A 27,403-nucleotide genomic window follows, 5' to 3' on the forward strand; every position below is an offset into this window, starting at 1 on the left:
ATGATCAAGTCCAGTGGATCAAGTCCATGCACCATCTCATAAGGATCCCACCCTTAGATGGTCCAGTGGTGGTGGTGGAGAGGGAGGTACATGGAAAAGCAAACAAATGACCAGGACAACTTGGGGTCACAAAAAGTGCTTTGAGGGGGACTTCCCTGGCGGTCCAGCGGTTAAGGCTCTGCACTTCCACTGCAGGTGGCCCAGGTTTGATCCCTAGTTGGGGAACTAAGATCCTGCATAACGCAAGGCATGCCAAAAAAAAAAAAAAGAAAGAAAAAAAATGTATTACATGTTAAAAAAAAGTGCTTTCAGGAACACAGAGATGGGGGGTGGAGTTCTGCTTATGAATGGATGGTCAAGGGGGTTTGTCTGAGATGAAAATTCAACCTTAAAGACAAGAAGCTGTGCGCAGACAAGGGGAAAGGGCTTCCCAGGCAATGCTGGTGCTCCAAAGAAAAGAGAGTGGTGAGAGCAAAGCAGGTAGGAGACGAGGTCAGACAGGCTGATCTAAGTTAGTTCACAGGCACCTTCTGGGTCATGGTCAGGGGTGTGGGCATCAGTCTGAGTGCAGTAGGGTATCACTGCCCATCCAACTGGTGATTTACCTAAGAGTAGAAATTACAATCTCAGAATCCCAACATAGCAGCACAGGTTAATAGACTCAAAGCAGGGGAACAGTAGTGTCTTTCTTCACTTTAGTTCTACCTTCCATCCCTTCTTCCTTTCAGATGTTTATTGAACACTTACTACATGTCAGCTACTGTGTCTCTGTGAGGGTGAGCGTTTGGCTTTCTTAGTTTGATTCATCTCTGTGAATTAGTACCAGATACTTAATCAATGGTCCCCCATTGCCAAGAGCAACTCTGTTTTGTTGTACTACAGAACTTGTTACGTGTAATACGAGGATTCCATCCAGCTGTACTGGATAAGAATCTTGAGAGGTGGGTCTCCCATGGATGACGAGTGATGCTGCAAACCACACAAGCCTCTTGTCTGGGCCTCTCTCTGGGGTACCAACATCTCATCTCTGCTTCCGCAGCTGCCCTTAGTCTTTAGGGATCAGATCAAAGCCCCTCTCCTCTGATATCAAGTCTCCATGAGCATCTCTAACTCACACTACTCTGAGTGCTATTCCTGGACCTTAAGTCCTCATTGCCCTGTCCCCCCACCCCCAGCTGAAGTTTAGCGCCTTCAGGACTTGAGCTGATCCTTTATCATTTCATCCTCCCAGAATCCTGCCTCCTGCTCAATAGAAAGTTAAGAAATAGCTATTGCTGTTGATAAAAATAACCTCAATACAGAGAAGTCTCAAGGGGCAAGGATGTCTCAACTTTATTTTAGGATGGGAAGAAATAATCACAGAGATAACACTGACCCAATGACATTGATAAGGGTTAGTCTGTACTGGACACATTGTGTGCCAGATACTGTGCCAACTGCATGCACCATCTCATAATCTAATTTATTCTCTATCTAGTCTCTACCCACATGAATCTGGATTTGATCCTAAAAGGCCCAGCCTGGTGGGAAATGCTCCCAGTAAACTTGGATTACTAGAGTAATAGACTGGTCCTTTTCAAGCTCTCTGAGCCTCAGTTTACACATTTGGAAAAATGGGACGATAAACCCTTAACTCTTCTCTTTTCCAAGGTTGTTCTGAGGATCAAATGAGGCAACATAGTAAGTGCTATGTAAACATATTAAAGAAGGCTAGACATAAAAGTGAAGAAGAAGAAAAATAATTTTTGATTTTGGGGCAATGCCAGAATTCCAAAAGCAACTGATGGTTCACTTTCCTGCTCCAGAATTAGATCTTATTTATTTGCAATATTGCCATGTTACTGGTTATTTCTGGACTTATCTCAGAAGCAGGTCATAAGTAAAAGAGAGTTTGATTCAATATAATATTGGAAGGCTGAAAAGCCCAGGTAAGCAAAATTCAATAAGTATCGACCAAGGTCCTTCATTTCTAGCTTGCTTTGACAATGACCTTTATTTTGCAATTAATTAAACTCAGCGTTTCTCCTACTCAAATAACAGGCTGGACTTGGCAGGGCCTGGTTCTCAGCTCTCATCTCTGCTTCTCTTCTCCACGCTAGCTCTGAGTGGGCTCTTCTATCCTGGAGTGGAAGATGTCACCCACCCCACCTGGCTGGAGGGAGAATCTTCACTATGCTTCCACAGCATGGCAGCCACCAAGGAAAAGAATTACAGTCCCTGGGAAACAGTTTTTCTGCCTGGTGCAGCTTTGCCTAAACTTACAGTTCAGGATGTGGTTCTCTGGGAGATAGGGCTGGGGGTCCTCCGAGGAGAAGTGGGGGGCTATTATTTGAGTGGAAACAGGAAAACCCTTTTGTCTTCTTCTCAATAACATCAGCACCATTATTGGAGTTGACCCACTTTGTTTTCTCCTGAGTTTTTTTTTTTTTTTAAATAATGATAATATTCCTGAGAATGGTAATCTATAAAGTATCAATACCTTAGTGTCAGTTTGTCTATTAAGATCTCTTTTCTGACAGAAGGAAGTTCTGGGCTTTATAGAACACATACTCCAGGCTGTGTGTAAGGCCCTTTAACTGCATCATCTCTTTGACTCCCTACCAGGCTTCTGTATGGTAAGAACTGAAGGTCAGAGGGGGATAGTAACTCCCCACAGGTCACGCAGGTGGCAGGTGGCAGGTGGCAGTGTGTTTTGAGCACATATAAATGTGGCCTTTTTTCTATGATTCCTCATAGCTGTCTCAAATAAAGGAGAGTATAATATTCTGATTTCTTGGAAGAGAGAGTGAGGATGAATTTGGGCCACTTTGAAAAAATCCTTTATGAATCCTGAAACATCCCGTCACAATTTCTTTTGTAGCGCCCAAAAGTCCCGAGTGGAAAGTATTATGTTTACACTGGTTAAAAAAATAGTACCAAGTCCCCTACACATTACTCTAACAGACTTTTTGTGGCTATGGGGATCTGTCCTTTGGGCTTTCTGCCCATGTGCTTCACTAATTGGGTGAAGCAGATTTCATCCGCCACCAACTGAAATACTGATTCTTCTTCCATCAGGGAAGGAGATTTCTAGGGAAATGTTTCCTTTACCTGGAAGATCCAAAGCCATTAGCTAGTGTGCCTCCCTATTATCTCAGCTCCTTGCCTTCTTACCTTTTGCCTTTTCTCTTGATTTCAAGCTATGATGTTGAGTAGAAAGTGAGAAAGTTGCCCAAAGTTTCATTTGGTTCCTTTGCTGTGGATACTTTATTCTGTCCGTATTTCCTGGCTAGAATGAATAAGTCTTTGTTCCTTTAAATCTACATTGTTGTTTTCTGATATTGGAAGACATTCCACTCATAGCCATTCTGCAATCAAAATCCCCAATCCATTGAGGAGAGATCTAACTATATTTTTGGTGGTAATTTAACTCCAAGTTGATGCAATCAATACTCTGTGCAAGCGAGTGTGTTGCCATTAGAAACTTTCTCTCCTTTGTAGGTTCACAGATTTAGCTTTTCTAAGCAGTGGAGAAGCATGTGATGTGGATGCCAATGAAATTACAGCCCCTGAATCAAATACTGCAGTTATTAATGCAATCATAGCTTTTTGCTCCAGGACTCTTACAAAACCAACTGACTTCCCCGGATGAATTTGCTGCCAGAATGCTCAAGAAGAAAACTAACATTAAATGCAAGGGGCATAACTTTGCTGCATTCTCTTTTGTTCTTGCTCTACTTCTTTTCTGTTCTTCATTTCAAAATACTCACACTCCTTTATGGACTACATTTCTAAAGTGATATGGGGCTCTATTTGTTATGGATTGAAATATTTGTGTCTCCTAAAACTCACATGTTGAAGCCCTGTAACTCCCAGTGTATATTTGGAGATGGGGGCCTCAGAAGGAAGTACTTAAGTTTCAATGTGGTCATAAGGATGGGGCCCTGATCTGATAAGATTAGTGTCCTTTTAAGAAGAGACACCAGAGAGCTTTCTTTCTCTCTCTCTCTCTCTCTCTCTCTCTCTCTCCTTGCATACATAAAGGATGCAGGGAGAAGGCAGCTATCTATGCGCCATGAAAAGAGCCCTCAGCAGAACCTGAGCATGCTGGAACTTTGATGTTGGACCTCTGGCCTCCAGAACTGTGAGAAAATAAATGCCTGTTGTTTAAACAACCCAGTGTGTGGTATTTTGTCATAGTAGCCTGAGCTGACTAATACACAATTGATCTGGGAAATTCTAAATATTTGAATCAATTGGGTAAAGTGTTAGATGAATTATTTCAAAATCCTTGCAAATGTGGTTAGAATTAATATTAAATTAACACTGAGGAGAAAACTTCTGATCCTTTGGAAATGATTAAGCATATGATCTTTTTTTTAAGCCTCAAATAACTAGCAGCTTCTGATCAAGCAGTTTCCTTCCAAACTGAAGAGTAAATACTAACCCTCTCCTCTCCCTCCCCCCACAAACACACTCATACACCTTTTTGAATAGGCATCAACTACTACTGTCTAAAGGTAATCAAGTTTCAATGTAATTGAAACCAGATTAACAGTACATTCTATTCATTTGAGTGTTGGGCCTGCATTACTGTGTTTTATTGAGTTAATGAATTTAGTTTTCTGATGGAAGAAGGAAGAAAATGGGAGGAGAAAAGTCTGGGATTATTTAAGTAGTTGAAGATAGCACAATGGATTTGGAAACTGAGCAGTCAAAAGTGTTTACTCAGAGGGACCCAGGTTTCTTTCCTTCCTTCCTTTATGAAAATACATAGTAAATTTGTTAAGAAGCAAACTCGACTCTCCTACAGCAACAATAATAAACATATACTTTGCTTATTGTTACATTCCTGTAGGTGACTGGGTGCCTGTCACAGTGTGGGCACTTTATAAATAGGTACAATTGATCAATTATTAATGAAAAGTCTGGCTGTACTACAAACACATTTCTTAATAAGAAGAAAGAAAGAAAACATAATTTACGTTTTTGTTATTTATCTATGATAAACCTAACAATAGAAGAGATTGAGATTATAAAATTAAGTATGTTTTAGCTATAATCTATTGCAAAATGTTTTTTCTCAAAATGACAGTGATTCACAAAAAAAAAAGTTAGAGATTATAGCTAACCATTTTCATGGATTCACGTATTCAAGGAGCAAAGGGCATTTAATTTTATTATTCAAATTTAGAATTACTCCTTCATTATCATCTCAAAACTCCTTTATACAGTGACAGTGATATTATTACTTAAGAATTCAATTATCACAATATAAAGTACTAAAGTTATTACTACTTTTATTCTTCCCTGGCCACGACCCTCAAAAATATAGAATTTTACCACCTAGTAATAGAAATCTTGACAAGAAGTACATTTCAGTAAATCAAAAACTCTATGTTCAAAAGCTATAAGAAATCATATAAAGTTCAGATATATTAAGAGACTATTTTCCCATTTAGAATTGATTTACAACAGAAAGCATAATTTTTGCCCTTACCTGACGTCACACCACTTTTGAATTACTAATCTGTCATAATAATTTTATATTAGATCAAAAAATTAATTATTGATTTAATACCACAGCAGTCTTAAGGGATGAGGACCCTGACCTTGTGTAACTTGCCAAGGTTACAAAGCTGTTAAATGGTGAAGGGTGGATTTGAATCTTTGTTTGACTCAACAGTCTTTCTTTCAGCCAGTGAAGCATGCGTTACCTTCCCCCTCTGTCATCCACTCCCAGGGCTTCAATGTCTCTCCACAGAGAGCCTCATAATGCCTTGTGCAGAATTTATTGCACTTCCTCCTTTTCATAGCATCTATCTGTTTGACCCCTAATGACCAGCTGCAACTTGAGACTTCCATATCACAGGGACCTAGCAAAGTGTATAATAAATAATAAGTACAGTATATAATAATTACAATGTAATTTACCAAATGAATGAATGGTGTTAATGAGATCCATCCCTGTATTCCAAAGCCATGTATGCTTACTCTAATTTTATCAATGTTCCCCCCAATTTGGTCTTCTTCATGAAGAGTTTTCAAAAGAGAGTTGTTATCAATCACCAAAAATGGATCAGCCCAGATTCTTCTCCTCCTAGAAATGTGATTCAGGCTTTGCTTTTCTTAGAGTAGGTCATACAGGTTAGCACGTGGAGACACATGGAACACTTCCTGTGTTTTTCTCAAGAAACAGACAGCCCTTCTGTGCAGGATTTGAGGAAAACATTGTGCAGAAATCATAAATCAACATCCCCATTTCAAAGGTCTATGCACATCCATTCTATGTGATATATGTCTGCATACTCTGAGAGCAAAGCTGTCTTTATGAACAAATATCAGCTCAAGTGAACACAGGAGCTCACGATAAAAAGAGATATAAAGAACATAAAATTCTGAAGGGCTCCAAGTAATACACTGAGTCCACAGTCCATAAACAAGTATACCTTCTAAGTTGCTCCAAATTGACTTCTTAGGATTCTGCACATGTGGACAAAACATGCTCTTTTTCTAAAGGAGGCTTGGCAGGGGAGTGGGGAGATCCCTTAAAAACATGGGTTTCACTAAGCCTAAGACCATGACATATGATATTTTGTGCAAACTGAACATTGAATTAATGTCTTTTGATGGAATGATTGAGATTTTAAAATCAAATCAATAGATATGAATTTAATGTACATCAAGTACTGTGCAGGGTGTAGAGATGATTAAATCCTCAAATACTTTATAGCTTGCTTTTATTCAATAAAGCATGATGACCATGATAAAGCAAAGAAGTCAATCAAGATATAATTAAATAGTGGCAACAAAAACAGCAAGAGTGCCACAGGCTTTACGGAATAATCTGTAAACCAAGTTGGTCAGGCAGCAACTAATTTATCGGGTGTATGTGGCATTCAGAGAATCCTGATCACTTCACACCCATACTTTTGGCAGACATCACTAATCAGCCACCAGGCTTTATCCTGCTGGGCCAAGATGTATCCCTCAAATCTTTCTCAATTCTGTGTTCCTGGCAGCCAATTAGCTAGGGCTGGCTAGCAAGATGAAATCTATTTGTCACCCTGTCATATTATTCCTCACATGATATGGTTTGGGTCCCCTAATCCTATAATTTATCACTCTATTGGGTTCTCAGAAGATGGTCTGGATTGTCTCATTTAACATCTACTTCAAGCTCCTTCTGGCATGTCACTCTTTGTTATAGAAACGGGAAAGTTCGCCATACCTAATCCAGACTCCCTTGCAGCTAGAGATCTATATTTTGGTTTCACTTGAATGTGGAACAAAGGGGAGAGGCTGGGGCAGAGACAGCATGGTTCTGAGATCACAGCTTCTGAATATGGGGTCCCACGTTGCAGTGGTCAGCTATGCTGACCATGGCAGACGTGGGATGAAGCTGGGAGCTGAGAGTTGTTCCTAGAAGCCCTTCCTAGAGCTTGTTCTTCAAGCCCTTCCAACTAGTTTGTAAGCCACATAATACCTGGTACTAAAATCCTTTTCTCTTAACTCTGATAAAATACTCCTTTTGTCTGTAATTGAACCCTAATCTATATAGCTTTTGTCCCTTAAAATAGCTCTTAATATGAAGTCTGCCCCCAAACTAAGCAGAATAGGTTCCTACTTCCCCCCTTATCTGGAAAATAGATTTCCGTAAACAGATGCTGATATCATGCTAAGTATTGAAAGACGTCAGCCACCAGATCTGCAGCTAAGAGATGACTTTGTAAAATTCCCTCAATTCCTCTGGGGCTCAGGTTCCTCGTCTGTAAAATGAGAGAAATTCCAGGCCACTTCCATCTCTAGCAATCTTTACACTTGGTAAAATGATTTCTATCTGTCTCTATGCAAGAAATTTAAAAAATCTACTTATCATCTACTCTGCAATTTTCTTGCATAAGGTGAAATCTTTTTTTTTTGAATAAATATAATTGATCACTTGAGAGAGAGGTGACGTGAAGCTACTTCTGAGATAAGCACCTTATAGCTTAAGGAAATTTTAGGGCTCCTAATTCCATTTTACAAATATAGAAACTTAGGACCATTAAGGAGAAATTACCTAAATTCAGACATCTATGGGATGACACTAGCTTCTTATGCTAAATACAGTAACATCCTCCTTTCATTATTCCAATTTTACCAGAGAGAAAAAGGGAAGAATATAATGCAAAATTGGGTGCTTATTCTTTGAATGGAATGACGGGTGTAAACTAAGGGTTTACATTTTTATTTCTCAGCAAAACTCATTTAGTATACTACCAGTTTCTGTGCCATGTGTCTTTGTGTATTTCTGATGATTGTTCAACTTTAGACATCTAACACGTCATGTCTATACATGTTTATACATGTCTAAATTTGATTGCAAACTTTTTGGTAAGGATCTGCTTTTAACATTCTCAGTGAACCTTGATGTGCCTTGTGTCACATAGGAATTCAATAAACATTAGTTATCATTTACTTTAAGTTATACTTAAAAGCAAATAAACTTTTACCTCCATAAGGAGTCAAATGGATACAAATTCAGAGTACTTTCCTTTAAAAGTTTGCTCTGACTTCATCATTATTATTATGTATTTATTGTTTTGTTATGTTTTCCCACCTCATTTGAGGTGATGTTCAAAAATGTATATTCACTGTAGAAGAATAAAATAATAGATTAAAAGTGAGAGATGAATCAAAAATATAAAGAAATGAATTATAATGCTTTTAGTCAGTATGCAATTATTCAACGTGGGTTTTAAATCTGACATTGAGCTTCCTAGCAGCAAAAGCAAGAAGTAAACCATAACACCTGTAAAAAAAACAGTGACCACTACATATAAGTTTATTAAGTGCTTGAGAAGACAGTTTTTCCTTGACCTGAGTAGAACGAACAATATGGTGAAAAGAGTACCTAACAGAAGTCAGAGTAACAGAAATAATTACTAACATTTGCATAGCATGTATCATATAAAAACATTTTATATACATTAAAGTTCACCCTAGCCACACAATAATTCTGGTGTATGTTTATGTTTATTAGCAGTGTCCCAATTTTTAAATGGAAGAAAGAGAAAGCAAGCAAGCAAGGAAGAAAGGGAAGAGGGAGAAAGAGAGAGAGACTGAATCAGGTTTGTCTGGATTCAAAGCTTGTGTTTTGCTGCTGGACCAGTCACCTCCTCACTAATCAGCCACATGACCTGCAGCAGGTTTACACTCTTCCCCAAGACCTTCATCGCCCATGATCTTCAGATATGGAATAACTGATCCGTGCCTTTCCTGCCATAAAGGGTCATGGAGGCAAATAATGAGGTGCATGTGGAAGCTTCTGGGGTACTATTATAGGTATTGAAAATCCACTAATTGCACTGTCTATCAATAATATTAATAACTATAATTAAATCACTAAACAGAATATAGAATTATCTAAAAGGAATGGTTTGATTTGCACATGGTATAGGAGATGTTTCTGGTTATTCTCAGATTCTCATGGTAGTCTCTGATTTCTAGCCTCAGATCCTTTCAGAGGTGTAGCCTGCAGGGAAGGAAGGAAGGGAGGGAGGCAAGAGTTTGCCCAATGACTCTCTTAAAAGAATACTTGCATAGATGTGCCACATCTTCTCAGCCATAAAGAGAAACGACATTGACTTATTTGTAGTGAGGCGGATGGACCTAGAGTCTGTCGTACAGAGCGAAGTAAGTCAGAAAGAGAAAAACAAATACCGTATGCTAACACATATCTATGGAATCTACGAAAAAAAAATGCTTCTGAAGAACCTAGGGGCAAGACAGGAATAAAGACGCGGATGTAGAGAATGGACTTGAGGACATGGGGAGGGGGAAGGGTAAGCTGGGACAAAGGGAGAGAGTGGCATGGACATATATATACTACCAAATGTAAAACAGATAGCTAGTGGGAAGCAGCCGCAGAGCACAGGGAGATCAGCTGGGTGCTTTGTGACCACCTAGAGGGGTGGGATAGGGAGGGTGGGAGGGAGATGCAAGAGGGGGGAGATATGGGGATATATGTATACGTATAGCTGATTCACTTTGTTACAAAGCAGAAACTAATACACCATTGTAAAGCAATTATACTCCAATAAAGATGTTAAAAAAATAAAAATTAAAAAAAATTTAAAAATTAAAAAATAAAAGAATACTTGCAAAATGTGGCTCAGTTTTATCTTCTGAGGAAATTAGGAGTCTAATCCTTGAGCCAGTCAAAGATTACAGTTGTACATTTCATCAGCCTGTCACAAACCGCTACTACCTGGGCCTCCGGTTGCCTTAGTAACCTTTCTCAGTATGCGTTTAAAACGTCCTAATGGAAGTGTTACAGGAAGGATCCATGTGACATTTACCAGACTGAGGAGACCCACTTTTATGGCCCAGAGGATGTGGTAGCGGGGTTCCTAATGGCCAGTGAACTTCTTCCTCAGAAGAACACAAATCAAATGTAACATCTACAAAACTTACCACCGTGCTCATTCCTGTGGAAAATAGGGTGCTGAACGGAGAAATGCATGGAAAAGAAAGATTTCTACTAAATTCAAAGGGCAAAAGAAACCCACTGTCCTTTCTAACAACATCACACGATTGAGTAAACAAGGAAAGTTACAAATTCCTCTGGAGGCAGGAATAAGTACAGACTTTTTTCGTCTTACTCTATAATAAAAACTGATAGAGGACACAGGAAGTGTAGTTTCCCTTTAAGTGGATCTCAGTGGATTTATCAACTAAATTGAGAAAGAAAGTAAGACTTTGGACCAGTCATTCCTTAAATGCCATTTATTTGCAGAAGTAAGCAGCAGTATCTTTCTTAGGTGTTTATTATAGGACCCCTTCAATAGAGCTATCTGGGAGACAGGCAAACCTCTAAAATAATCTAAGCTAAATTAGCTGGTATGTGCAGCTGACAGGAAGAATAGGCATACTCAGTCCTGCTCTGTGTCTTTGACGTCAAACAGCGCCTGGAAGAGCTGTGTTGATTTTCACCAGCATGAATATCAGCAGTTGCAGACACCTTATTAGAGGAGGTAAGTGATGGACAAGCACAGCCTATGAAAAGATTAACATTGCCGGACACAGTCCTGGCGATTAATCCTTCACAGCTGTGGGATACCAAACAAAACTGAAATCCAACCACGATGGAACATGTTGAAATCAGTAGGTCTAGAGAAATCTCTAAATGATTACTTTGACCAGAGGGGAAAGGTTCCATTTACTACCTGCTGTAGAGGGTTTAGTTGACAACACTGAAGAGGAAAGAAAGATTTAAAATAAGGTATATCTCACAAGCACTAAGACCATTATTTCAAGAATAGCATAAAAGAGGACAGTCACAAGGCCAAATGGATGACATGGTCCAACTCTAGGCTTCTGACAATCGGCAGCCAAAGTAACTTTTGTACTTTTAAGTAATTATATTTAGCACTGTGTATTCACTGTCTTCTATTATTACAATGGCTATCCTATAAGGATACACTTAGCATTTAACTTGTTATGGTTTCAGACAGTGACTCTTAGGTTTATTTACAAATGAACACAAGTTAAGTTTGAGCATTGGTTCCACAATGCTCAAACTGTATCTGCAAGAAAGAGTATGGATGGGAACTGCTGAAAACCAGTATAAACTAATTCAAAAAGGAGATTGATTCTTAAAATTCCTCTTCCTTTTATCTTCAGTCTGTCTTGTTCCTTCACTTGGAAAACTTCTAGCCATCCCTCAAAGCCTATGATGCTATCTCTCTTTGAAGCTTTCCCCAGCTCCAGTAAACAGAGTTTGTTGCTTTGTCTTTTGTTTTTATCACATCCCTTTCATCACATTTTATGATGTTTCTGTTTATGTATCTCTTCCCATCTTGAACTCTTTAGGAAGGAAACCATACCATTAATGGCATCATTATATGGTTATTAAAAATGGGCTCTCCAACCAGACAGACTATGCTCAAACCCTGGTTCTACAGCTGTGCAACCATGGGTATAATCCTCGATATCATCTGTAAAATGAGGAAAATGGAATATCTGCTTTATTGTGTTATTGCAAGGATTAAATTAGATAGTAACATACAAAATGCTTTGAATAGTACCAGGCTCTGTTAAATATTTGCATTATTTCTTTTTTAATATCACCATGTCTTGCTTAATGTCAAGCATAGAGTAGATGCACTGTGATTATGTATAAAAAAGATGAAGAAATTCCATAATAAATAAGTACTTCTAAAGTGTTAACTTTTGCATGGTTCTTTATCAGTTCTTCAATACTTATGATGAAACAGGAGCACATATGATGAAAGTATGTGTTCCGGGACTGAGCTTGAAGGCCCCCTTAATCCTAAATCAGAGTTTCTTCAATAAACTTCCACATATTTTCCTAAAATATTTTATAAGGAATTAAGAGTATCTGTAAACATATTTATACCCTACAGAGTTCTAAAACAGACTTCAGGTAAGGAACAGTGGCTATGGTTGGCTGGGTTTGTATTAAATGACTATCTTCCGAAACATTTTGACATAACTAGGTACAGCCTGGGAAGCAATAAAGAATCTGCTCTTCTCATTCACTGAAAACTCCATTAGCTGGCTCTCCTGTGACCTGGTCATGGAGCCACTGGCTTCTAGTTCCTCTTTTGTCTCCTATGTGCACCTGTCTGGCAGTGAATTTTTCACTCAGAAAAAGTTTTGCCATATGCACAGGGAGTGGTACCCCAGGTATATGTGAAGGGAATGGGGGTTCATGGAAAGCAATATCTTCATCCTGAGAAGAACTCCATCTAGCAGGGGCTACAATCCACTGAAACTCTGACCAAAATGTGCTCATTCCTTCACCCAGTATTGAGCAATACAAAGTCCTGGCACTATTTTAGGGGCTAGGAATCCAGTAGTGAACTACCCAAGAGTATAAAAAACTAAATAGACCATAAACAAAATGAAGTCTATTAGAAAGTAATGATGCACTATGGGGACAAATGAAATAGAAAAGGCGATCAGATAATCTTGGAAGAAAGGGTAGGAGGCATGCAGTTTTAAATGGGAGGATCAGGAAAGGCCCCATGGAGACTTCAGAGATTTCTGATCATGCGTGCAATGGACTGAAGGTTAGTGAGTCCCCCACATTTATATGTCGAAACTGTAATCCCAATGTGATGGTATTTGGTTGTGGGCCTTTGGGAATAATTAGGTCATGAGGGTGGAACGCTCGTGAATGGGATTGGTGCACCTACAAGAAGTGGGCAGAGAGCTAGCTGGCTTATCCCCCACCATGTGAGGAGACAGAAGTCGGCAGTCTGCAACCTGGAGGAGGGTTCTTACCAGAACCTGACCATGCTGGCACCCTAACCTCAGACTTCAGCCTCCAGAACTGTGAGAAATAAGTGCTTGTTGTTTAAGCCACCCAGTCTATGGTAATTGGTTGTAGCAGCCAAATGGACTAAGACAACATTTATGAAGCACACATATGGGAGACTTTTTATATTTTTGAAAAGAGAGTCTGCTCTTTTTTTGGTGTAATTTATTTCATGGAAAAGGAATGATTTTAAACATTTGCTTACTTAATAAATTTTGACTACTGAGGAATATTTTTTCATTGCTTTTCCACTTTATAAATAACAATGTATTTCTCAGGCAAAGAAAAGCCTCAAGAAAAAATAGAACTTTAAAAGTTCAGTAAAAATTAAGTTTATGTTTATTAGCTTTTCAATGATAATTCCCAAGGCAAATCACAAAATTCAAAATAACAAATTGGTTTTATGTTTGGTATCATTTAATAAATAAATGTTTAAAAAAATCTGTGATAGCTCAAATTAAAAAAAAAACAACTTTGTGTACTAAAAAGGTATTCAATTCCATCAAGCCTCTGCCCCCATGTTCTACCACAGATTATGCAAAATCCTCTTTGTGCATAAAGGCACAACTTCTGAGACTTTGGAAGACACTTGTGGTTTTGAGAAATAAATAACATTTATCTCCCGCGAAAAATGAAAGAGTCCCAAAACTCATCAGAGGCAACAATTCAAACTATTACTGAAAATGAACATACACAGAGTTTTTTTAAAAAATGGAAATTGATTTTGATAACTCAGATTTACATGAGTGTTCCATAAATTTAAATTGCCTCGCAATCACTTGGGTGCTTGTTAAAAATGTAAAGTTCTAGGCCCAGTCCCAAGATGTGAATGTAAAAATAGAACCACGGAATCTGCATGAGAATTAAGTACCCTGGATATTCAGGTCCCAGGGGTCCCCAGATAGAAAACAGTGGTCCCTGAAATGCAATGAAAACAAAGAAACAAAAAATCCACTTCTATTAAGGAAATATTAACACACTGTACACTCACTCCATGAACATTTTCACGCACTTTGATTAGAAGTGGCTTTAAAATTAACAATCCATGTGTGTTTTACTTCTTAAAACTAACACTTTCTATTTGGAGATTACCAAGAGGCCAGTGTTAGGCAAAAGTCCCTCTTTCCCACCTTTTCATTTCTGTCTTCACTAAATCATCTTGGCAACACTTGACCCTCACTTCCTCCCTCCTTGGGGAGAAGTGACTTAACTGAATGGTAAATTTGGAAAGGATAACTTCCCTGCTCTGCTTAATTTCTCTCTGTTGTCATTCTGGAAGCAAACTGCCCACAGGGAGCAGGATTCTCCTGTGCTCTTCCAAGCCTAAGGCTCCCCAGGCAGCACCACCCTCCCCATGCTATGTGCTGGCGACCATCCAGGGCAGCATCACCTCTGACTGAGAGACTCCCTAATTCTGGACCAGTCGGCAGGACCATGTGGCTCTCACACTGGGCTACAGCCTCTGACCTGGTTTCTATCATTAACAGACCACGTTAACACACCACATCCTCCATCTCCCACTCCTTTATCTTAGTTCTTACTCCTTCAGAATAAGGTGGGCGCAAAAGGGGGTGCTGTTTATCTGGCTCTTTTCAAAATCCTCAGAGTCAGAATAAGGGCTATTGCCAGATATACATGTAAACACTGGAGTAGCAGTATTGGTCATTGACCCAAACACTGAAACCAACAAGCCATGTTTGTACCATTTTATTTAAAACAAGTCTAAAAAGTTGTATTTCTTTTATCATTTTATTCATTCAGTAGTAAACAAAAAGAAACTAAAAGTAAAAATTCATACCATCCAAATCACATGTTGAAATGTTGAAAAATACTTAAAAATTTATAGGTAGCAATAACATGATTTATGACTAAGTCTCAATCTAAGCTAGAGTGTTTACTCCAATCTCTCAAGTGTCATTCAACTCATCTATTATCCATCTGATTTGGATTTAAAATAAAGCCTAAACATTTAGTTAGAATATGCTGACAGAACAATATTGGGAAGTCATTTAATTTCTCTAACCTTCAGTTTCTTCATCTGTAAATGAAAGTTATAAACATTTTTCTCTTCATATATTTGTGGCAAAAATAAAATGGGAGTACCTATCATAGTGATTTATAAGTAATAAAATATCATTACGAATTATTATTTTTTTATAAATTAGTATTCCTATTACTCAGTTATTTGATTTTTCTCAGGGAATCATGTAACTCTGCTATATGTATTTCTTCATATTAAACAACGATCTACTGAGGAAATCCTACATTCAGTGGGACAGGCGCTATATATGCTATGGATAATACATATTAGTGCATGCTTCCTGTGCTCAAGAAGCTTTTACTTAAAAGCATAGATGCAAGAAGTACAGTGGAAGCAAAAAATAGAATAGCAGAGCAGATTTTGTGCAGTAACAATCATAAGGAAAGCAGAGATTAAAGAAATGAAAGGAGAATGGGCCCGATCTTAATGATATCCTCGACTCACCTGGATGAAAGGGAGCAGGTAGGTAATTTCAGGGAAGACAGACACGTGGGCAGAATCAGACAGGAGCAAACATACCGTGAATGCTGGAGTAGTCGGGCAAGATGATTTCCTGCCCTTTGGTAAGCAGCTCACTAAGCATTGTCCTGTTTCTTCAAGGTGAACAAGGATGCGTGTCAACTACTCAGTTATGGTTTTTGGTAAGAATATGGCAAAAATATGGCTTTTAAAGGTCTCTGTAAAAAAGTGTCTTTGGACTGTCTTTAACCAAATTTTCTAGCATGTGAAGGAAAAAACGGAGCTAACGTGGAGCAATCGGTGATAAGACAGGGTAAAGCTCAATTATGAGACTCTTAATTCTCATCTACAGAGTAAGACATGTATCATTATGTTAGAAAGTGTTTGGGGAAGATTATTTTAATTAGGAGGCACTTTACATAAATATTCTCTAGCAGCGTATGGATTCCAGGGGAGAGAGAAATCTCTCATTTGTTTACTGTGTTTCAACTTTAAGCAATCCTATATAATCAAAGAGGAGAAAATAAGAATGTCTTTAAGTAAGTTTTACCTCTCTACTGGGGATCTGCCTCTACTCTTTCCCAGCATAGTTACGAATGTAGTCAGCACTCATCCATATTTAGGAGAAGGTACACAAAGAAGCAAAGCAAGGAAAGGATGGCCAGTTAGTCAGTTCCTATCCTATATCCCTGCCTATATCTGGGATTGGCCTCAGACCAATAACCTTGGTACCTCAGAATCCATAATGTACTAAAGCAGACTTCCTGTGTGTTTACTGTGTAAAACATAAGCCACATCCCAGAGCGAAGAACACAGCACTGCAAGGAAACACCACGAATGACACCATTTATAATGAAATGATTGGAGGTTCTCTAAGAGGAGGTGACATGGTGTAGACGTCACGGCGTAAGATCTCAAGCAATCCTTGTCCACTTGAAAAATTTCCCTCCCTTCCCAGCCTGAGAAAATGTATTTAAAGGAATTGACAGACTTTCCTTAAATAATTGTTCTAGGATTTAAATTGTTCCCTAAAGAACAGACATTTCAGGTCCTTCTGGACTGTGGTAGGGTGAGGAGATGTGCTTCATGGAAATATTTCTAGACTCACCTTAGATAGCCATTGGCAAGAATAGTTCTTACTGTTGTAAAATGTGTGTATTTGAAATATATTAGCAAGGCAGGTCAACTCTGAAGTTTACAAAGATTTTGCAACTACACGGTTTCTTTGCTGATTTTGCATTTCCCTTGAAAACACCTACAAAATGCTAAGCTATATGTTAGTTTTATTGTTGTTGTATTCTAGAAGAGATATATAAGAATACTGAAGCCGGCTTACTATCTTGAGCATTATATTTTTAGTCTAAAATCTTGTTAGGGACCTACAGCTTATGTGCAAATTTGTAACAGAGGTATATTTTCTAAAAAGAATTTTAGCTATGTAACCTCTATTGTCATGAAAGAAGGCATTTGGCTAAGTCCCTCTGTGTCTCCTTGAACATTTGCAATAACAGGAAGGAGTTAATTCTGCTTTTCACTCAGGTGATGTTTAAAAGCTTCTGCTAATTTCTTCTTCAAGGCACCAGTGATATTTAGGAATTGCTGAATATAGGGAAGACAGACGTAGGAGTTGGGTGTTTGTTCAGGTGCTTCTGGCTTCTAATTATTTTATCATTATCCATTTTTCCCTGTAATTTGTTTAAATTTGGAATCACATCATCAATATATCTCATTGCTGCTGGGTCTTCAGTATTCTCCTGTTTATTCATGAGAGAGTTTCTGTGACCAAGTCATTAATAACCATGAGTTTACTGAGATATAGAGTCACTCATGTACTTAATTCTATTCAAATGGATGTCTGGGAAAGCACTTGCCCCCAGTATACTACCTTGATCTTACTAATCTAGGATCCTTAGAGTATTTCTTTACTTGTAGAGATTTAGAAACAAACAAACAAGCAAACAAACAAAACAAAAAAGTTAGCACTTACGAAGAAGGTTAGAGTGGAAAAAACATGAGTTCTAGCTTCTGAAATCTGTGGTTGATTCCAACTCTGCTGTTTGGTTTCTCAGAAATGAGACAAGTTTCTTAGCTCCTTTGAACAAATTTCCTCACCTATAAAAGTGGTTATTGAAAATACCTGTGAACTATCTGATACGTGGCAGAACCCAGCATAGTATAAGTTGCAACACAAAGTACTCAGAATCAGCATAAAGAAAATTACGTTTTTGACAGCTCTGTTCACAATGTTTAGGAGCCTTTCTACCTAAACTAGTTTTGTAAGAAGAGGGGAGACTGAAGCAATAATTAGGAAATTTGAGTTACAATAGGGTGTGTGCCTTGTCTCAAAATTATTCTATGATTCAAAATCACTCTATGGTTTTGAAGATCTATGAAGCTGACATTTTGATGACCTCTATTTTATGGATGAGGAAACTGAAGTTCAAGGAGTTTGGTGATTTACATAGGACCAACAGCCAGCATGTTTCAGGGGTGGGATCTGACCAGTGTCTGTCTTTTTTCAAGGCTCAGTGTCTCCTAACGTGAATGCTGCCCTGCCTCTACAGCCAAGTTCTACCATTAATTCACAAAGGAACTCTGTGTAGCTCATTACATGTAATAGGAGGGAGTCTGACTGCTTGGGCTTTCATATCTTCCTACTCAAAAGATCTATGATTCTTAGTTCCAGACTTTGTCACATAAACAAGATATCACACATTCTTACTTGAGATGAACACAAGCATACCTCTAAAAAGAGACATTACTCTCCCTCCCTGCTATTTAAATGTATCTCAGTAAAATGCATGTATTAGTAAGGCTCAGGAAACATTTATTAATAATAGCAATAATTTTATGTATTCCAATATTCCTCCTAAATCCATACCGGCCCAGGTATTACTTCATCTAGAAAAATAAAAGCCATTTTTTTTTCAATAAATAATCTGATGCCTACTAAATGCCACTCTTGATGGTTGTGATGGGCATGATCATTGTTAAGAAGTGGAGATCATTTCATTAAGGAAGTGCATCCTGACTGACAAGAAAGCAGAACAAGAAGAGCATCTTCAAGCTACAACGTGAAGTTCATATCTGCACATAATTATGATTCTTAATGTTAGATTAAAAAGCATTAGCAATTCAGCCCTAAGACACAGTTTCTTAACATTGAGTTTGCCAACATGGTCCTCAGTGCCCACCTTCAGAATGTCCCCTGATCAACAGCAGATGGTGACAGTGCAGTGAGCACAAAAGCCTGGGCACTCCTACATTACAGACGGGCAAGTAAATTTGTGCCACCACTTTGAAAAGCAATTTGATCTTAAATATATGCTAGGATACATGAAACAGCCCGTTCTCTTGTTCCATTAATTTTTCTTCTAAGACTCTATCCTAAGAACATAATTCTAAATATGTAAGCAACTTCACACACAAAGATTCTATTAAAGAAGTTTTCAAATACTGGACAAAATGCAAATAACTTACATGTCCTAAAATCAGAGTAAGTGAATTATATTGTACACATTTATAGAATATAATGTAGGCATTAAAATATTTATGAAGGACCTATAATCTAATATAAAAAGATTTCTGCTCTACTGTTGAATTTATACTACATAAACTTTTTTACATACAGTATTATTAAGTTTAAAGGAACAAAATATTACCAATGGTTATTCTTTGAATGGTGGGATTATGGGCATTTTATTCATATTTCTTTCTTTCTGTATATTTATAAACTTCTTACAATGATTGTTTATTACTTTTGTAACGGAAAATCATTCCCTTTCTCACCATTCAGGTTTGACTTCCAATGCTATAATCTTTTCACACTTAAATGCAGTTTAGTGACTTAAAAATATATGTATATAAAAAGACTTTATAGGTGTATATAAAAACACAAATTATGTCTGATCATACCTCAACCCAGTGGTTCTCAACCCGGTGAGAGGTACTTTTGCCTGCCCTTCTTCCCCTCGCGGGATTCAGCAGTGCCTGGAGACACTTTTGGTCATCAAAGTCTGCGGAAAGGTGCTGCTGGCATTTTGTAGGTAGAGGCCGGGGATGCTGCCGATAGCCCTAGCATGCAGAAGACAGCACGCTCAACAAAAAATCACCCAGTCAAAAATGTCGATAGTGCTGAAGTTGAGAAAGCCTGCCTTAAACAAAATGTTTAAAAATTACATTCATTCAAGACTGTAATGGGAACTCTGGGTTTATTACCAGAACCTCTGAATAAACTTGCCTATCTATCATCACTCCATCCATCTACTCAATCCCATAGACTTTGAGGGTACAGAGACAAGTGCTCTGCCTATGTGGTGCTTGAAGTTTAGTGGAAGAGAAAGGCATAGACATCAAGTTTAATGTAATTTGAAGCGCTAAGGCAGAGTGCTTTGGGATAACAGATATGGGTACTTCATCCAGTTAGGTGGTTCAAGGGAGGCTTTCTGGAACAGATGGTTCCCGAGCTGAGCTTAAAGGATAAGAAGGAGTTAATCAGGTGAGGGGCCATGAGAATTTTCTTCTAGAAGGAGGGACAGTCATAATACAGGGAAAGGCATGACACATGAAATAGCATGGGGTGCTTGGGAAATAATGAGTTTGATAGCCTTGGAACATAAAATGGGCCCAGGTGAGGGTGGGGAAGGGGCACAGAGGCCTTGGGGCCAGAGTATCGTTTTCTGCTTCAGGAAGTCAAGAAATGCTTCCCAGAGAAGGAAGAATATGAACTATGATTTGAAGGTTGAAAAGATGTCTCCAGGAATATGAGGAGGGAAGGGCATTCTGGGAGAGAGAACAGTATATGCAAAAGTATGGTAGCTGGAGACCACACAAAATGCTCAGGGAACTTAAGTTTAGTGTGCTGAAACATAAAGTTGGGAAGAAAGAGGGAAAAAAAAGGAGAAATGACTAGAGATGAGATCAGTCAGATAGGCACTGGTCTGATAGTGACCTTTGTATTATATGCAAAGACATGGAGATTTTATTTTATAAGTGAAACAGAATCTTGAGTATTCTTGAGTAACAGAAAAGAATCTTGAGTATCAGCTCAGTCGCATGTCCGGAAAGATTTCCCTTTTGAGAATATGAAGTCAGGTTGGAAGAAAGTGGGATGGGGATGGTGTTAAGATGAGACACGTGTATTGATTTAAAGGGACAAGCTATCAAAGATGCAGTGAGAAACCCACTGATACATATTTGTTGTGCTTCCATGATATACTTTGTACTGCTCTGGACCCTATGGAAATACTGGGAAAATTCACTCTGTGCTGAGGTAGAGTGTTCTCTTCTCTGGCTGAGGAGAACATAAATGAACACAAAGTAAATGACTTGGGGAACAGTGCATGAAGGTTTGTTATTATCAAGTATACCTTGTATGACATACATCAGGACTGACTGAATTCAGATTAAGGAGGAACTGTGGTATTAGAGAGAGGGTAGGTTTTGATCTGGGCTGAAATGGGGAAATATGGGTGGCATTTGGGTAAGAGAAGGCATTGTGGGAGAAAAGGGAAGAATGGGAGGGAAGACTTAGAAACTGGGATCAGTACAAAGTGTCCTTGAAAATGTGAAACTAGGTTATATCAACTGTCTGTAGTTCCCAAGGATGTGTGATGCTGTCACTCAGATTCAGCTCAAAGGTCACCTCTATGAGTCCTTTCTGATGTTCCCCACCTTCTAAATAGTACTGGTCAGTCTCTTCTTATGTCCTTCTACGCCTTGCAAAGATGTGAGACCAGGAAAATTTACTAAACCAATTTGTCTGTGTGTAAACCCCTCTTAGCTAAAACTATGCCTTTAAGTTCCCAATTACTAGCACCGTTAAGTTCCCAGTACAGTGCCTGGTACACAGATCACTTTTAAAAACCTTCATTTCATGGATGGTTGAGTGAACGATCATGTTTAGTAATAGGTATGATGGAAGTTAAGAACAAAGACAGCAATGATACTAACTCTGTAAGTAATACAAAGTATTTGGTGAGCTCTGTGTTCCAGTCACTGTGCTAAACATAATTTTAAGAAATATCATTTAATTTACTTCTCACAATAATCCTATGAGGTAGCTACTATTATTCTCCCCATTTTTGAGAGAACCGACGTTCAGGGTGGTTATAAACTTTGTCCAAGACCATGTGGACAGTCAAAAGCAGAGCTGTGAACTGACTTCAAGTCAGTCTCACTTCAAAAAACATGAAATTAACCACTATTTATAGATTTTTCGTTTTCAAGAGAATTCAGACTTAAGGTGATTTTACTTTTTAAAACCTTGGTTGATTCAATGTATTTGTCCTTGACGCATAAGACTCAATGTAATACAATAGGCGGACGACCAGTTTACTTTGAAGAGTTGAAATGTGTCTTTAACAAACCCACAAGATAAGGGTTTAAAAACTCAATGAAAAAAGCATAATGTCTTCCTTGTCCAAGAGGCAATGAAACCTAAACAAAAATCAGTAAGAAGGGGGGACCCTAATTGCCTAGCCCCAGCATTGACTCATTGTGTAACACAATCATGTTGATGGCTTAATTTACATAACAACCCTCTAAATTGGCCTAGAAATTGTGAAATTAGGGGAAGGGGAAACACTGCACACATACATCCTAATTCAAAACACTTGCTAATTTGGCAGATAATTCCATCAACCCAAAAAGAAGGACTAGACCCCCATCCACTCAATGAGACTCAGGACTCAAAAAAACCTAGATAAGTTTCCAAAAGGCGACATCTTACCAACCTGAGACCCCTTCTCAACGGGTTCCTTTATTGCCAACTCTAGTGGAGGGGTTGGCAAATTACAGTGAAAGGTCAAGTCCAGCCTGCTACCTGTTTTTGATCTTTCAGCGGTACTGTTTTACATTTACAATGGTTAAAAAATAAAATTCTGTGACATGTGAACATTGTATGAAATTCAGATTTGAGTGCTATTGGAAGACAGGCACACACATTCAGTTTTATACCTTTCGTGCTACAACAACAAAGTTCAGCAGTTATAACAGACTTCATGACCCACAAAGTTTAAAATACTTAACATATAACAAGATGACTGACAACTGTTCTAGAATAAAGCTCAGCAGGGGCCCAAGAACTCAGTGAAGAAATCACTGCAAACATCATGGGTTTGGCCTTTCAGATTTTTTGCCTAACTCAGTGGTTCTCAAAGTGTGTGCCCTGGAACAGCAGCAGCCTAAAGTGAGAAATCATTAGAAATGCAACTTCTCAGACGCTAACCTAGATCTACTGAATCTGAAACTCTTAGGGTGAGGAATAGCAATCTGTATTCCAACACACCATCTAGGTGATTTTGATAACACGTAAAGTTTGAGAACTGCTGGTATAACTCAAGGAACGTGTTATCTTTTCATAATTACCAGAAAGGCATTTATTGGCTTCTATTTGTATCCCAAGCACTGAGCTAGATATTTCACTTATATGTTTGTATGCCCTACAACAATCCTGAAAGGTTGGGCTTATTAGCCTCATTTTACAGAAGGAACTCGAACTCAGGAAGGTTAAGTAATTGGTTGAGAGTTACTGAATTAGGATTTAAACTCAGAGTTTCACTTGCCCTCACTTTACTCTGCCCTCTCCCTTATCATGTATGAGAGAAAGCAGCTCCTTAGACCGTGAGAGAGCTGCCCGGGTTTATCAGGTCGGCTTTGGCATTCTCTTGTTGAATATAAACAATTTCACAGACTACTAACACCAGACAAGACCACTCTGTACCTACGGATCAAGAAAAAAACAAGACCACTCTGTAATCAAGGCTGAGAAGAGGACAAACATGAACTTCGTTTAAACCACAAAAATAACCAAGTATCCACCATTCTAGCTAATGTAGCTTGCTTTTTGCCAATTACAGCTTGTACATAAGATTTATTAAGCCAATTACCCTGGATTACTGACTTCACTGAACAAAGCCCTGCTTCCTAAATCATAATCCTCTAACACAAGCTCAAATCCAGAAGTCCTTTCTAACACTCTGTTACCGAGATGCCCCACAGTTCTCCATGGTGTGTTCTCCTTTTCCGCGAAAAGTAACGAAGCGAAATTGTTTGACCACAGGTGTGTTCCTGGTGCTTTTTGGCTGGAAGTCATTGAAATGTACAACTCCTCCACCCTCATCCCTCCTCACTAAGATTCCACCTCTCTGCTCCAGGCTGGGGTGGGAAATGGGTTCCCAAAGTAAGCAAAACTAAAACAATAAGAGTCCCCAAACCAATCAGTACCAAGCACATTGCCAGGTTCAGAGCAGACATTTACATGGATTAATTATATCTCAAGTGGATTAATGGGCTTTTTAGAACCAACCTGATTACAATAATGACTTCAGGAAGCTGCCTTTTTTTCCCTTTAAATTACAGTTTAAATTCCTATTTTTAGCTTCCAGTCTTTACTTATCAAAGTCTTTTGATCCCTCAACTGATCAGATTTCAAATACCACCATCTTTGTGTAGCCTTCCCTGAAATTTTCCAACTGGATGAGATGCTCTTCTCTTTGTGTTTTCTAAAGGCCTTGCTCCCCCGCACCAGACACTTTTTCATCTTGGATTAGTTATTCATGAGCTGTTTGGTCTTTAATTTGAAAACTTCCTAAGAACAGTAAAATGCCCCATGTCCTTTATTCCCCTTCACACAGTAGGTGCTTAGTAGATATTTGTTCAATTTCACTTAGAAATCCAAGTTGTTGTTGTTTTTTCCCAGTTATGGAATTGAAAGGGCTACTTTCCCAGCCAAATCAAAGTCCATCTAAGCTGGGCTTTTTCAGCTCTCTGCTGGACGTCTGATTTGAAATTATTTCCCAGGGCCATAAGGTTCTAACGGACAGCTACCTCAGACGCTTCTGGTGTGTGGTTTATCTCTGCTTTGCAGGGTAATATTGATGTTAAATCTTTCTAGCAGAGAAGAAAAGAAAGTAAAAAAATCGTAATCAACTAATCAACAGTTTCCAAGTTACTTTGGAAACTTGAAGGAGGCACTAGAGGCTCTCAAGTATGTAGCACAAGTAGGAGTGCACTGGCACTATTACTGTATGGGAGTAAATTACACTCAGGCCATCATTTTTTTAGTATGTTCTACATATCAAGCATTGTGCTGGACAGCAAGGTTAATTATATAATCAAGGGGAGGGGCTAAAACTATGTTTATTTCCCTTTACATTTTTTTCTGGTTTTGTTCCAGGAATTCCACATTTTATACCATGTTCCTATGTTGGTATTACCTCACCCAGTACCCTGCATGCAGAACTTGTGCAAGCAACTTTCTGGCATATGAATTTGATAAACTTCTCTTTATCCATTAAAAACCCAGTTTAGAAATCATGTCCTCTGGGGAGTCATCTCTGATCACTTCTATCTCTTCCACTTGGGCTTAATTACTTTCCATTCTTTGTATCTCGGACTCGTACTGATTTAGCTACCATAATGTATTGCATTTTCTTTGTTTATACTCTACATACCCTTATACAACTGAGAGTTCCTTGAGGGTAGCAACTACTTTTAATTCATCTTTGTATACCGGGCCTAGCAGAGTGCCTGGCATATTGTAGACAGATGAGAAACAATAAATGTAAGCCACTGCAAAAACACAAATAACAAAGTATTGGCAATTATTGAAGTTGTATGATGGGTACATCAAAGTTCATTATACTATTCTCTACACGTTTTGTGTGTAAAATTTTCCAAAATAAATGTTCAAAGTAAGTGAAGATCTTGCAAGATGTCAGATGTATCTTTCAAAAATTTTTAAATTCCCACCGTAAATGAAGCTACTATATTGGTAACTACAACCTCTGTGTGCCCCAGATTTCTTTTTTTTTTTCTCATAAGAAATACATTTGAGGCCAAACAACACTGCCCTGAAATAAAAAACAATCATGCCATTTCAGAACAGGTGCAGGTCAAGAGTATTATACTAAACATGAGTTTCTGGAAAAACTGGAAATTGACCTTTCACATTAAATATCTTATTGAGGAGGGCAATCTGTGGAATTTTGCCCATGTTGTCTCCCACCTAAATTGTTCCAGAAGCATAACTGGTACCTCTGCTTCCACTCTCTTACCTCTGAACTCACCTTCACCTACTCCCAGGCTGACGCACCTGAAACACTGGTCTGCCATATCGCTCATTATTTCCCCAAAGCTGAAGACTTTGACCAAATGGCTCTTCACCAGTGAGAGAATGTGTGCTCTCAGCATTCACCCCAATGGACGCCTTCAGACACGTCTCATTTCAACATTCTGATGCCCGCGTGCTACAAGCTGCTGCTCTTCTCCATGAAAGCTACCCTCGGTCAGTGCTCAGGGTCACAATTCAAGCTCTTTGCTCAGCCTGGAATGTTATTTCCCCATTCTCCCATCTAGGAACTCCTTCTCACACTCTAAGTCCTATACAACTGTTTTTTTCCTCCACGAAACCTTCCCTTGAGCCCTTTCCAGAATGTTCCACTCCATTTGTGCCTCTACAGGCCATTTCTTGGGTTTGTGCCCAGAGCTTATTTCTCCTGTCTTGTTAGGTAATTAGTTTCCCTTTCTAGAATGTAAGGTTACTGAGAGTTCATTCCTTCAGTGTTCATCTTGTCCCTTCCCACCAACTCAGTCAATGCCTAAGAGAGGCCCTGCCCACATTTAGAATCCAATAAGCTATATATTACATGCAACACTGTGAAATGATGAGATTAATCTTGTGAGTGTTCCTCCTCCTTCCCTTTATTAATGAGTGGATATATGTAAAACCTCAACTCATTATATTAAAATCCCATTAGTCATTTTAATCCTCTTTACAAATTGCTTTTGCTCCCTAAACCTTGAATTTTAACTGAAAGAGAATTATTTTTTAAAGTAGGGCTTTATGGAAATCAGAATCTAATTTAGGTGGGAGCAGAAATGTTTCTCTTTACCTTTTCCTATTCATGGCTAATTCTCACTAGCCATTGTAGATAATAATAAAGTAACACTGCTTTATCTTGACACTAATACAGAAGCTCTCATTCATATAGGCTCAGAACTACTTTCTAAGTTAATCAATCCACGGAGTCACACTAGAGAAAATACTCCACAACGGTACCAGTGAAGAATCATTGCCCCCTGAGGACAGTTTAAAGTTTGATGTTTCCTAAAAGAAGCTCATAGTTCTGCTCTGGGCCTCATCTTTACTTCTCCACCAAAAAGAGTGGCTAATTCTCTGGCCATTTTCTGCGCTATTTTTTCTAAGTGGTACAATCGCAGTTAAATGTTTGGCAATCTACATTGGGAAAGCCCTTTTTGGCCTTTTTATCATTTGCAGGTAGAAAGGATGAAGGACTTGTTAATCTAATATTTTGTGGCTTGCTCTGTAAAGGCTTTTTTTCTTCTATCTCCACTTGACTGGTGATCAAAAAGTTCTGTTTCTGCTTGGAGAGTGCCCCAATCTGAGAAGACAGAGACAGGAGGCCTAGGCTAGAATTCTTATGATTTCATTGGGTCTCATTGTTGGATTCTACTTGGGCTAGCCATTCATGGACATTGAATATGTCACAGATGGTCAGAATTCAGGGCAGGTCTTCGAGGGAAAGGGGCTCAGGAAACCATTTGGCTTGCTTCTGTTCTAATCCTGCCTCTAA

The 27,403-nt window shown here is 38.6% G+C and overlaps 1 protein-coding gene across 1 annotated transcript in view; it reads right to left on the minus strand.

Annotated features, from left to right (window-relative positions):
- Positions 1-27,403, minus strand: part of KCNIP4 (potassium voltage-gated channel interacting protein 4) — a 231,601-nt gene that overhangs the window by 201,458 nt on the left and 2,740 nt on the right. The window lies entirely within an intron of this gene.

This window comes from Tursiops truncatus, chromosome 5 (genome assembly GCF_011762595.2).
Source record: "Tursiops truncatus isolate mTurTru1 chromosome 5, mTurTru1.mat.Y, whole genome shotgun sequence".
Taxonomy (NCBI): domain Eukaryota; kingdom Metazoa; phylum Chordata; class Mammalia; order Artiodactyla; family Delphinidae; genus Tursiops; species Tursiops truncatus.